This window comes from Myotis nattereri (assembly GCF_964212035.1).
Source record: "Myotis nattereri genome assembly, chromosome: 1".
Classification (NCBI taxonomy): Eukaryota; Metazoa; Chordata; class Mammalia; order Chiroptera; family Vespertilionidae; genus Myotis; species Myotis nattereri.
Genome location: NC_138075.1, coordinates 46,486,606 through 46,498,792, shown reverse-complemented (window position 1 = coordinate 46,498,792; position 12,187 = coordinate 46,486,606).

Here is a 12,187-nt window from a genome sequence, read left to right as displayed (position 1 = left end):
CACTTGCTCTGCAGGGCCAGCAGATTTAGGGTCTGTGGCACCCATATCATTCTAGAATAGGTAACAGACTCCATCACAGTGGTGGTTTAAAAATTATGTGTACAGCCGAAACCAATTTGGCTCAGTGGATAGAGTGTCGGCCTGCGGACTGAAGGGTCCCAGGTTCGATTCCAGTCAAGGGCATGTACCTTGGTTGCGGACACATCCCCAGTAGGAGATGTGCAGGAGGCAGCTGATCGATGTTTCTCTCCCATCGATGTTTCTAACTCTCTATCCCTCTCCCTTCCTCTCTGTAAAAAATCAATAAAAAAAATATTAAAAAAAATTATGTGTACAAGTTCTTAGACACGTCTCCCTCCAACAAATAGACCAGCGGTTCTCAACCTGTGGGTCGCGACCCTGGAAAACACATATATAATTATATATTGTTTTTGTGATTAATCACTATGCTTTAATTATGTTCAATTTGTAACATTGAAATTGTTACAAATTGAACACTGGGGGTCACCACAACATGAGGTCCTGTATTAAAGGGTCGTGGCATTACGAAGGTTGAGAACCACTGAAATAGACTCTACTTTCCCTCCCTTTGGACATAGGCTGGGCCCTTGTGACTCATTTCTAAAGGATAGAATGTGGTGAAGGTGATACTGTGTGGATTCTTAGGTTTGTCATGAAGAAGACACAGCTCCCACCTGGCTTTCTCCGAGGAGACCATGTGAGGAGATGGCATGGAGGTAGAGAGGCTGTTCCACTGGGAGGTGCCGCCTTCCCGAAGTCCAGTCTGGCCACTGTCTGACTGTGACCACAAAGGAGGCCCTGAGCCCCGTTAACCCCCCGCACTGTGTGAGACAGTAATAATAAAAATGGGGATTGTTGTTTTCCACCACCGCATTTGGGGTGGTTTGTACTAGAACCCACAACAGCTGCTGGAATTTTTACTGGACTGGGTTCACTATCAGAACCACTTGCCGCCTCCCCTACTCATTCTCCTTTAAGGAAAATACAAAAAATAGATTTGTTTATAATATTGTCACCCTTCATATTCAAAACCATCGCTCACACTGTACCTCTGCTCAAACCCTCTGGGCCAGTGGGATGGGTCTCCTCTCACCCTGGGATGCCTTTCCACCCATGTCTTATTATCAAATTGCTAAACAATTTGTGGAATTATGGAATACTTTTATTTTCTTTTTTGTGCTTTTCTATGTTTTTTTTTCCAAATTATCTACAGTGAACACATACTATTTTTGTCATCAGAAACAGTAAATGTAACTGAGAGAAAAGAAATTACGATCTTCAGTTTGGGAAGATGAAAAAGTTCTGGAAATAGAGGTGATGGTTGCACAATAGTGTGAGTGGACTTAGTGCTACTGAGCTATACACGTAAAATGGCTAGAATGATAAATTTATGTTATGCATATTTTACCACAATAAAAAGAATACATATAATCCCTTAAAAATCAAATCCCAGCTCCTTCAAGGTGATCACCAGTCCTCACCCATCTGTCTGTACCACTCAAAGGCACTGGATTGTTTCTGCCTCATACAGCAATTTCTTCATTTACGTAATTTATGTCCGTCTTGTGTCTCAGATCACACTGGAAACTCCTTGAGGGCATCAAACAGGTGGTCATGCCTGCAGTACACTTAAAAATCAATTGCCTGGAAAGCAAAACACATTTCCCTAAAGAATCAACAACTATAAATGGTGGCTATGCTCTCAGACTACCCAATCAAAACCAACCTCACGCACTAAATATCTGAAATGTTATATATTGGCAATGAAAATATATTGCAGAAAAACATTGGAAATAGTAGCAATTAAAACGGGAAAAAAAGCAATGGAAAGGTTGAAAAGTTTGGGATTGAATTAGTAACAAATACATAAACTGGGAAAAAGATAATTATTAACTAGGTAAAACAGAAAGTTCTGCATGAATAAAAATGATTCAGTTTGTTACATGACTCATCTCTGAATACGTTGACATGGTCATAGTGATGTAAACACTGAATATGGTCTAAGTGAAATTACAATAAAACTATATTGAAAAAATGAGGGAGATGGGATGTGTATATGTTTGGTGAAAATTGGAGGAAAAACAGCCAAATTTGAATCTTTCATAGCAGGGTGCCTCTAGATAATGCATAAAAACTGGGGAAAAAATCACAGGATAACATTACAAACATTTTATTTGAAGATTTGTTTTAGAACTTGACTCCTTAAGCTATGGAGTCAAGCCTGTAGCCATGACAAATTAAAACTAAATTTTAAAAAAGTGATGCAGGTCTCTGTATTGTTCACACAGATGCCTTCTGGCCCTGAACCATCCCCTCCAGGCAGACACTGTTCCATGTGCCCATTCCCATCACCGCCTTGCTGCTCCCAACAGCTAACTCCTGCCTGGAACCACGGCTCCTCAAAACCCACCTCTGCTCCAGGCTAGCCTCCAGCACGCTGGGGATTCAGATGGCTCCTTTCTGGTCCCCATTTGTGAGGGCTCCTGAACCTGCATCAGCACAGTGGGCTGTGTCATCTGTTTCCTCCCGAGGTCTCTGATGCTCCGCCTACAGCTGGACACACTGACCAGGATGGGCCCAGCACCTTCAGCAGAACTGAAAGGTAAGTGATGCAGGTTATACTGTCCACCCCTCTGGAAGCTGCACCCTCTCCTGCTGGAGGTCAGAGTCTGTCCTACCCAACACCTTTCTTCCTCCTCAGTTTCCCCATCAAAGTATGTCTATTCCATGGCCCACTCTCCCCGCTGGTGCCTCAGGCAAACTAAGCCATTGAGGTGAAGCAAGAACAGCCCAGGGCAGATGCATGACTCATGGCTCCCATTATCCAAGGCCCTTCACACTCCATCCCCAGCATTCTCCCCTCCTGCCTCCTAGTGTGCCATTCTCCCCCCACTTTAAACACAATATATTTTATTGATTTTTTACAGAGAGGAAGGGAGAGGAATAGAGAGATAGAAACATCGATCAGCTGCCTCCTGCACACCCCCTACTGGGGATGTGCCCACAGCCAAAGTAGATGCCCTTGACCGGAATCGAACCTGGGACCCTTCAATCCACAGGCCGACGCTCTATCCACTGAGCCAAACCGGTTAGAGCCATTCTTCCCCTTTATTCCTTCATGTCTGTGTGTGAAAATTCCCTTTGCCCGGTGGGTGTGGCTTGGAAGTTAAGTGTAGGACCATGCACCAGGAGGTCACCGGTTCAATTCCCAGTCAGGGCACATGCCCAGGTTATAGACTCAATCCTCAGTAGGGGGCATGCAGGAGGTAGCCGATCAATGTTGATGTTTCTCTTTCCTCAATGTTTCTATCTCTTTCTCTTAAAAAAATATATAGATATAGATATAGATATAGATATAGATATAGATATATAGATATATAGATATATAGATATATATAGATATATATAGATATATATAGATATATATCCCTGGCCATATAGCTCAGTTGGTTACAGCATCGTCCCAAAACATCAAGATGGCGGGTTCAATTCCCAGACAGGGTACATACAAGAATCAATCAATGAATACATAAGTAGGTAGAACAACAAATTGATGTTTCTCTTTCGCTCTCTCTCTCAAATCAACAACAACAGAATTCCCTTTGCTTGGAATGACTTCCTCACTCCTTAACACCTAATTCAAATGCCACCTCCTTTGTGCAGCCTTTCCCGACCATCCTCTTTTCACTGCCCAGAGAAAATAATAGCTCATGTTTGCTGAGTATTGTGTGCCAGATCCTAGGAGCTTTGCAAGCATTTTCTCATATCAAAGCTCACATCATTAGCTCTAGGTTACAGAAGAGAAAGCTGAAGCACAGAGAGGTTAAATAACTTGCCCAAGGTCATACAGTAGGAAGTGGTTCAGGGGAAGACAGTATGGCAGGCTCTCTGGGTCAAAGCCCACACTCCTTCCTAACTGCTGTCCAGCTCTGCCTCCTGGGGGCTCACACAGCAGTCAACACATCTCTCTTTGCACCAGCCCTCTTGTTTCCATCTCCACTTCTGAGAATCCTTTGATAGTAGAGAACATGCCTGACTCCTCTGAGCATCCTCAGATCCCTGGATTCCTCAGCACAAGCCAAGCCCATGGCAGCTGCTCAATTCATGTTGCTTGCTAATGGATGAGTGAAGCCAGGATTAGCATTCCGCTTCTGCACTGTGACCTCTCTGAGCTCTAATTTCTTTCTGGGATGGGAGACACAGGAGAAATAATAATGCCATCTAACTGATGTCTCCTAGCTTATTGTGAAGATCAAATTGAACATGATGCTGTCGTAAGGAAATATTCTTTAGGTGGTGGGACACTTGTCATTCAAATGTTAGAGGTTGGTATTCAGAGGGAAATGAATCACCTGCTCAAAGGTAAACATGCTATCCCTAACCAGGGCCTTACAGTTATTGACACATTCATCCTAATCATGTGCAATTCTGGAAGATCAGCCCTTGGGAAGTATTTGAGGCCAAGGCAGAGTCCAACTACCCCCATGGGAGGGAGGCTTCTGTACCCACCCTTCTTGCTCATGTCCCAGAACCTGCTGTTCTCCCAAGATCTCCGGGGCTGAGTCATGTTCCTCTTCCCACCCAGCATCTATCTTCTCCCCAGGGCTTGGGCCTGGCAGCTCAGTCCTGGAGCGCAGACTGCTCCCACTGGCAATGTTATACTCTTAGAGGAGGTAAGGTCAGAGCAACAACAGGAGTGCCAACTTGAACTTCATAAGTCACTTCCAAGTCCCCATCCCCTGCTAGGCCTGTGCTTGGCACTTTGGCCTCACAGCAACTCTGAAGGGGTATTAGAATGCCACTTTAGAGTCCAAGGGTAGAGAAGAGAAGGGCTTGCTCAAGATCACAACTGCTGGACTCGAACCTGTCTATCAGATTCCAAATTCTCTAGTCTTTCCCAGGCTCCCCCTTCTTTCTCTGGGCAAGTTCAGGGAGAATCCTATCCAAGACCCACCCAGTACATGCTTTCTCAGCATGAGCTCAGTCCCTGAAGGAACTCAGATTCAGACAAATACCATATTTCCTGGATTCTAAGATACATTCTTATTCTCATTTTTATATATCAGGTTCTTGCAAACAGTAACATCTTAGATTTTAGGAAATTTAGTATGTGTCCTAGAGACTGCATCCAAGTGTGTCTGTTCAGCTCCCAACTAGTTTTGTGCCTTTGGGGAAGTCATTTCACCCACCTGTACCTCAGCGAGTTTATTAGCCTGACTTTTGGTACCAGCTCTGCCACTCAACAGTTGTGTGGCTTTGCAGTCTTCTCTGGGCCTCAGTGTCCCCATCTGATGGAAAGGGTCATTGTGTTTTTGAGGGGTCACCTCTTCTTTGAAGCTGCAGAACATGTGTCCCAGTCATTCAGAAGTAAAAAGCTGAGCTGCTCTGGGTGAAGCAAAAGCTGAAGGGCCTAGATCCCTGTGGTTTCCTGGCAGCAGCCATGGCTCCCTCACTTTGGCAAATTCCTCTGCCCAGCTCTGCTTTAGGAGAACCTTGCTCTGGGAGGTAAAAACGGAGCTAGCAGACCTGGGCTCAAGCACTGACTCTCTTTATTTATTACTAGAGGCCTGGTGCATGGATTCGTGCACATAGAAAGGAAATTAATTAGAAGAAATATTTTAGAGGGCGGGGAGGGACCGAGAGAGGTTGGCCAGCCAGGGAGGGACCGTGGGAGGGCTCCAGGGCATGTCCTGCCCATCTTGCCCAGGCCTGATTGGCTGAACCCCAGCAGAAAGCTAACCTACAGGTTATAGCGTCTGCCCCCTGGTGGTCAGTGGGTGTCATAGCAACTGGTCGAATGGTCAAACAAACAGTTGGACACTTAGCATATTAGGCTTTTATTATACAGGATTATTTCATTTATTTTGTTGTTAATCCTCACCTGAGGATATTTTTCCATTGATTTTTAAGGAGATTGGCAAAGAGAGGGAAAAACAGAGAGAAACATCCATGTGAGAGAAACATATAGATGGGTTGCCTCCTGCAGAAGCCCTGACCAGGGCCTAGGTCGGGGAGGAGCCTACAACCAAGGTACATGTCCTTGACTGTAATCGAACCCGGGGACCCCTTGATCCGCAGGCTGATGCTCTATCCACTGAGCCAAACTGGCTAGGGCGCATGAACTCCCGTTAAACAGCTGGGATGGCTATGGTCTAATCCAGGGGTGGGCAAACTTTTTGACTCGAGGGCCACAATGGGTTCTTAAACTGGACCGGAGGGCCAGAACAAAAGCATGGATGGAGTGTTTGTGTGAACTAATATAAATTCAAAGTAAACATCATTACATAAAAGGGTACGGTCTTTTTTTTTTTTTTTTTTAGTTTTATTCATTTCAAATGGGCCGAATCCGGCCGGCCCGCGGGCCGTAGTTTGCCCACGGCTGGGACTCTAATCACTTCCCAGCCATGGGCCTCAGCTTCTCATCTGTAAAGCAGCAGATGAGACGATTTCTAAGAATCTGCTCTGGCTCTCTACTCTAGTTGCACATTAGGATCACCTAGGGAGCTAATAAAAAAAAAATTAAAAGATGGCAGACCTACTTGCCCCCTCCCCTCACCCCCACCCCACCCCGCCTCCTTCCCCTAGTTGATTAATTGATCCCAGGAGCAACTCAGACGTCAACATTTTTAAAAGCTCCCCTGGCAACTATGATAGCAACGAGGGCTGAGAAGCACCATTCCTCCAGACCTAAAGCTTCAAAGAAAAAAATTCCAATGACAGTTCAAAGAAGGGGTCCTAAAAGCTTAAATTAGGGGAATTTGGTTTCTTTTGCAGTCTCACAAATCAATTGGTAGATGGCGCTTAGGAACCTATAATCTATCAATCAGACAACCCTAACTGAGGGAGGTCAAGATTTTTTGGTATTCAAGCATTAGCAAGTGATTCCTACATATCTACCTCTGTAGTAGGTATAATGTAGAGAATTAACCAAGTGTAATATAATGCCTACTCTCAGAGTCTGTAATCTAACCGCAGAAGCAAAACCAGGGGCAAACAGTATGTTATAAAATGAAGTGCTAACCCTGAGATACGTTTACTGAGTACTTTTATGGCATGCCAGGCACCACAGGCGTTGTATAGTAAATGAACTTAATCCTCACGACAAACCGTTAGGGAGAGTTCTGTTATTATTCCTATTTCACACCCAAGGAAACTGAGGGTCAGAATGTTATGTAAATATGTCTAAGCCCATAAAGCTAACAAGAATCAGAGGCAAGGGTTGAAGCCAGGCTCCAAAGCCAATGCTGGTACCATTTGCCATGCTGCCCATCCCAGGAGAGGAGATTCCCATACAAGCTCCATAGGATGCCAATGGAACCTGGGTCTAATTCGAAGTATGTGTTCTACTAATGGGAAGAGGAAACCCTAGGATGCTTGTAGGTGAGTGAAGATAGGGGGGTGGGAGTGGGGTGGGGGAAGAGGGAGTTGAGTCAGGTGACACAGGGCCTTGAATGTCAGGCACAACTTAGGGACTGGAGCAGCAAAGAGAATTTATCATGCCTTTAACTGGCTGTGACCTGCTAGTGAGGTAGGAGGAGAAGTTGGTCCAGAGAACAAGGGCTGGGTCCTCTTCATCTTTGTTTTCTCATAGCCTAACACAGGCCTGACACATGGTTGTTACTAAATATTTGCTGAGTGAAAAGTTGAGAACTGCTTCTTTGAAGTCACTTGGAATTTTTTCAATATTTTTATTTTTTAATCTATTGTTTGAAGTATTACATATAGTATTCCATTTGTCTTTTTCCCGCATTGACCTCTCCCCGGCCACCCCCACCCCCCAGCACATGCCCTCACCCTCCTAGTGTCTGTGTACATTGGTTATGCTTATATGCATGCACACAAGTCCTTTGGTTGATCTCTTACCCCCTCCCCTGCCTTCCCTCTGAAGATTGACGGTCTGTTCGATGCTTCTCTGTCTGTTTTTGTTCATCAGTTTTTTGTGGTTTGTTTTTTTTAATATATATTTTATTGAGTTTTTACAGAGAGGAAGGGAGATAGTTAGAAACATCGATGAGAGAGAAACATCAATCAGCTGCCTCCTGCACATCTCCTACTGGGGATGTGCCCACAACCCAGGTACATGCCCTTGACCAGAATCGAACCTGGGACCTTTCAGTCCGCAGGCCGACGCTCTAGCCACTGAGCCAAACCGGTTTCGGCTGTTCATCAGTTTATGTTGTTCATTATATTCCACAAATGAGTGAGATCATGTGGTATTTCTTTCTCCGACTGCTTATTTCACTTAGCATGCTTTCCAGGTCCATCCATGCTGTTGCAAATGGTAAGAGTTCTTTCTTTTTTACAGCAGCGTAGTATTCCATTGCATAGATGTACCACCGTTTCTTAATCCACTCATCTGCTGATGGGCACTTAGGCTGTTTCCAAATCTTAGCTTTGGTAAATTGTGCTGCTATGAACATAGGGGTACACATGTCCTTTCTGATTGGTGTTTCTGATTTCTTGGGATATATTCCTAGAAGTGGGCTTACTGGGTCAAATGGAAGTTCTATTTTTTAATTTTTTGAGGAAAACTCCATACTGTTTCCCACAGTGGCTGCACCGTTCCCACCAGTAGTGCACAAGGGTTCCTTTTTCTCCACATCCTCTCCAAGACTTGTCATTTGTCGATTTGTTGATGATAGCCATTTGACAGATGTGAGATGGCACCTCATTGTTGTTTTGATTTGCATCTCTCGGATGATTAGTCACTTGGAATTCTTTTATTTTCATGTTTAAAACCAAGTTATTTCTCATTAAAACAGGTATTCATCTGTGGAATTCTTAATCTTCATCTCCAACTCAGGCTGGTGAAAGAGCTGCTGCAGTCAGCACAACACGCAGTCCTAGACTGAGGCAGGAGCAAGAGGAATGGCTGGGCGGTGGAGACAATGCAAAGCAATTAACTGGTGTGGCAACACTTGATTAAATACACGACTGAAAGAGGCAGTAGCATTCACATGCACGCTTAGCGGGCAACTATGACCATGTACATGGCCAGCAACCTAGCCAACATGCAGAGTTCATTTTATAGAAGGGCAGTGTGATTCCCAGAAACCACGTGGCCAGAGGACCTTCCTATAAAGAAGTGTCACCGGTGAGTAGAATGTTATGTCACTTCCATAGGGTGCTCTTCCAGTGAAGGTGGAAAGAGGTGGGGAAATTCCTGGAACTGGTTAAGGACAAATATCCTCGCTAATTTTTTCCCAAACTTCTATTTCAACAACTCAAGTCTGGAAGCCAACTTAGAGAGCATCTTTCCGTCAGAAGCTCATAGCAAACTTAACAATCTCATTGCCTGTGTCAAAGCGGAATCCCTTCCCATCCCTTTCAATGGGAGCTCAACTTCTTCCAGGGTGGCAGGGCCAGGTACCAGATGTGTGGACAGAACCAGGCTGATGAACATTTAAATCCTGGTGATTCCCCAAACACTCAAAGCCCAAAATAAAGCTATGGTTATGCGTCTCATACAGTAGCTGTTTCAACTCTGCTCACCTAATAACTACTACGGGATCAAACATTGTGTCTTGCACTGAGTGGGTGAGGTTAGGCCAACAGGAAGTCCAAGGGCTTCAAGGCCAGGGCGCTTGCTCTGCTCTGACTGGAGCACTGGAGCCCTAGAGCCCGCACCTCAGAACAGTCTTTGCAGAATGCATAGCTAGGTTGAAAGCTGATTTTTGATTAGCATTAAATCCAGGCTAAATTAAGAGACCAAAGTGGTCTTAAATTTTTTTAAAGTTAATCATTTTTTTAAAAAATGTTTTTATTGACTTTTAGAGAGAGGAAGGGAAAGTGATAGGAAGAAACATGAGAGAGGAACACCATCATCCATCAGCTGCTTCCCGCATGCCCCCACCCCCAACTAGGGCTTGAGCTTGCACCCTGGACCTATGCCCTGATTGGGAATTGAACCAGCTACTTCTTGGTTCCTGGGTTGATGCTCAATGACTGGGCCACACCGGTGGGGCCCAAGATAGTCTTTAAGTTTCTCAGAATGCCATAAATGGATTCTGGTTACTCTTTAGAGCTTGGGTGGGCCTGGCTGGTCACTTCTGGCTGCAAGCAGTCTCAACAGGCTAATCCAGTGCATCTTAATTAATCACAGAGTGTCATATAAATCTTTTTTTTTTTGTCATAAGGTAAAAAGGTTAGAAAAGGAAGCATTGCTCTATAGTATTACTGTTTCAAGGTCATCTTTATTCCTAATAATTTTAGTCTACAAATTATTTAAGTAAGATTCAAATATATAATATAGCAGTGGTTCTTTTAGTACAATATCCTTTTGTGAATCTGATAAAGTCAAAGCCCTTCTTCTGAGAACATACCTCCATTCATTCATGCAATATTTTGCACACTTCAGAGGGTTATAGGGTCTGTTCTGGAAAGATTATCAGACAAGCCAAAGCGTACTAATTTTAGAGGAGTTTATCTGCTTATTTCCTCCCACCCTTTCTCTAGTACAGCTTCAAAAGACCAGAGAGTTGTCAAAGAAAAATATGAAAAAAGCATTACACTGAACTCCCTTAAAATTTCCCGGGGAATGTGCAGAAACCACTATCAATCCTGAGTGGCATTTCCAAGAAACTCACAGCTAGCTGCTCTGGGAGGATATGCCAATCACTGGCTCCAAGCTCCACCTCCCCAGGCAGTACTAACTGCTGGTGCTGGGAACTACTTGCAGGTACAAAGCAATCTCTGCACACCTCCCTTTGGTTTGTGTTTATAGGATTAGAAGCTCCATGTAATCACCAACAGTCTCCCTTCTCCACTGTAAGCACATGATCTTGTTCATGTGTATTCATCACTCCATAGTTGTCACTAATCAAGGCAACATTGTACAAATGGGGAACAGGGGAAAAAGGAACGTTTACATCAATTAATTTTAGCAGCATCTTTATTGCAACAACGAACCTGTAATAAAATGCGACAAAACTAATGTTTTGCTTTACATGATTAAAAGCTATGTAGCTGAAAATGAGAAAACCCATAAACTTACTGGTGTGAGACATGCAATTCTTTTTGTACAAGTCAATGCTTAAAACAGCAGGCACTTTATGTTCTAAAATTAAAGACCTGACCTCCAATTGTGCTGAATACAAACAAAATTTGCATTTGGGTTATTTAAAAACAAACACATGAACACTACTTTTTCTCTGTCTGTAAGGGACTTCTGAAAAAATTACCTAGAGCTGGCTCTTGACAAGTAAGCAGGAGCCAGCACCTTGCACTGACATGTCTCCGTATTTTAGGCTGCAGGATGATCAGTGAGGCCGGGAGGGTTGGAAAGTGGAAGTTAAGTTTCCTTATTCCTTTATGTCTGCCAGGAATGGACACTCACACATCTTAGTGTACATAGGGCCATGTCTCTTACTTCAAATAGCTCTAAGTTGGGCTCCTAGGCTTAAGCAAGCACTCTATATCCCAATCCCCAAATCCCCCCACTACACCAAGGAAGACACATTTAGTATAGCAATTTTAATTAACTTCAGAATGTCATATACTAATGAGAAGTACAGCTTCATTAATAAGCATGCTTAGCATTTACTTTAGAATGGAAAAATTAACCATTTTATGTTATCTTTAAAATGTTTCATAGGAATATATTAATAAATACTTCTTTAAAAATTTGCCTTTTCTACATATTTAACTACCATGAGTCAGGACATCTGGATGGAGTCTAGTACCAACTGAGCACTAACTGGCCATGGGTATATATTCTTCTCTTTATATATGTCGGTTTCTCCTCTAACAAAGAATATTAGATTATATCAAAGATGTAATAGCTTGAAAATGTATGATTCTATAATAAGAAGAGATCTTATAGGAATCATTCGACCAAAGAGAGAAAGATGTTAGAGAGGTAGGCTACACCTTCCATGAGGAATAAAACAAGTAGTAAAAAAAGTAAGCATCATTATCTATATCTCATTCTTTTAAAAAGTAACGCATGCACCGTGACTTCATCCTCTTGTATGAGGCTTTGGAAACGAGCCAGGAACAGCAGAGGGAAAACCTTCATTCCAAAAGGACTCTCCAGACAGAGGGGATACAGTTGATGATACCTTCTGCTTCTTTTAGAGAGAAGGGGCCGATAGTTAGCACAGGTGAGCAGCTGTTTTGACTATTATTTTAGGTTCTTGTAAATCAGTCCAGTGTAAAAATTAACCAT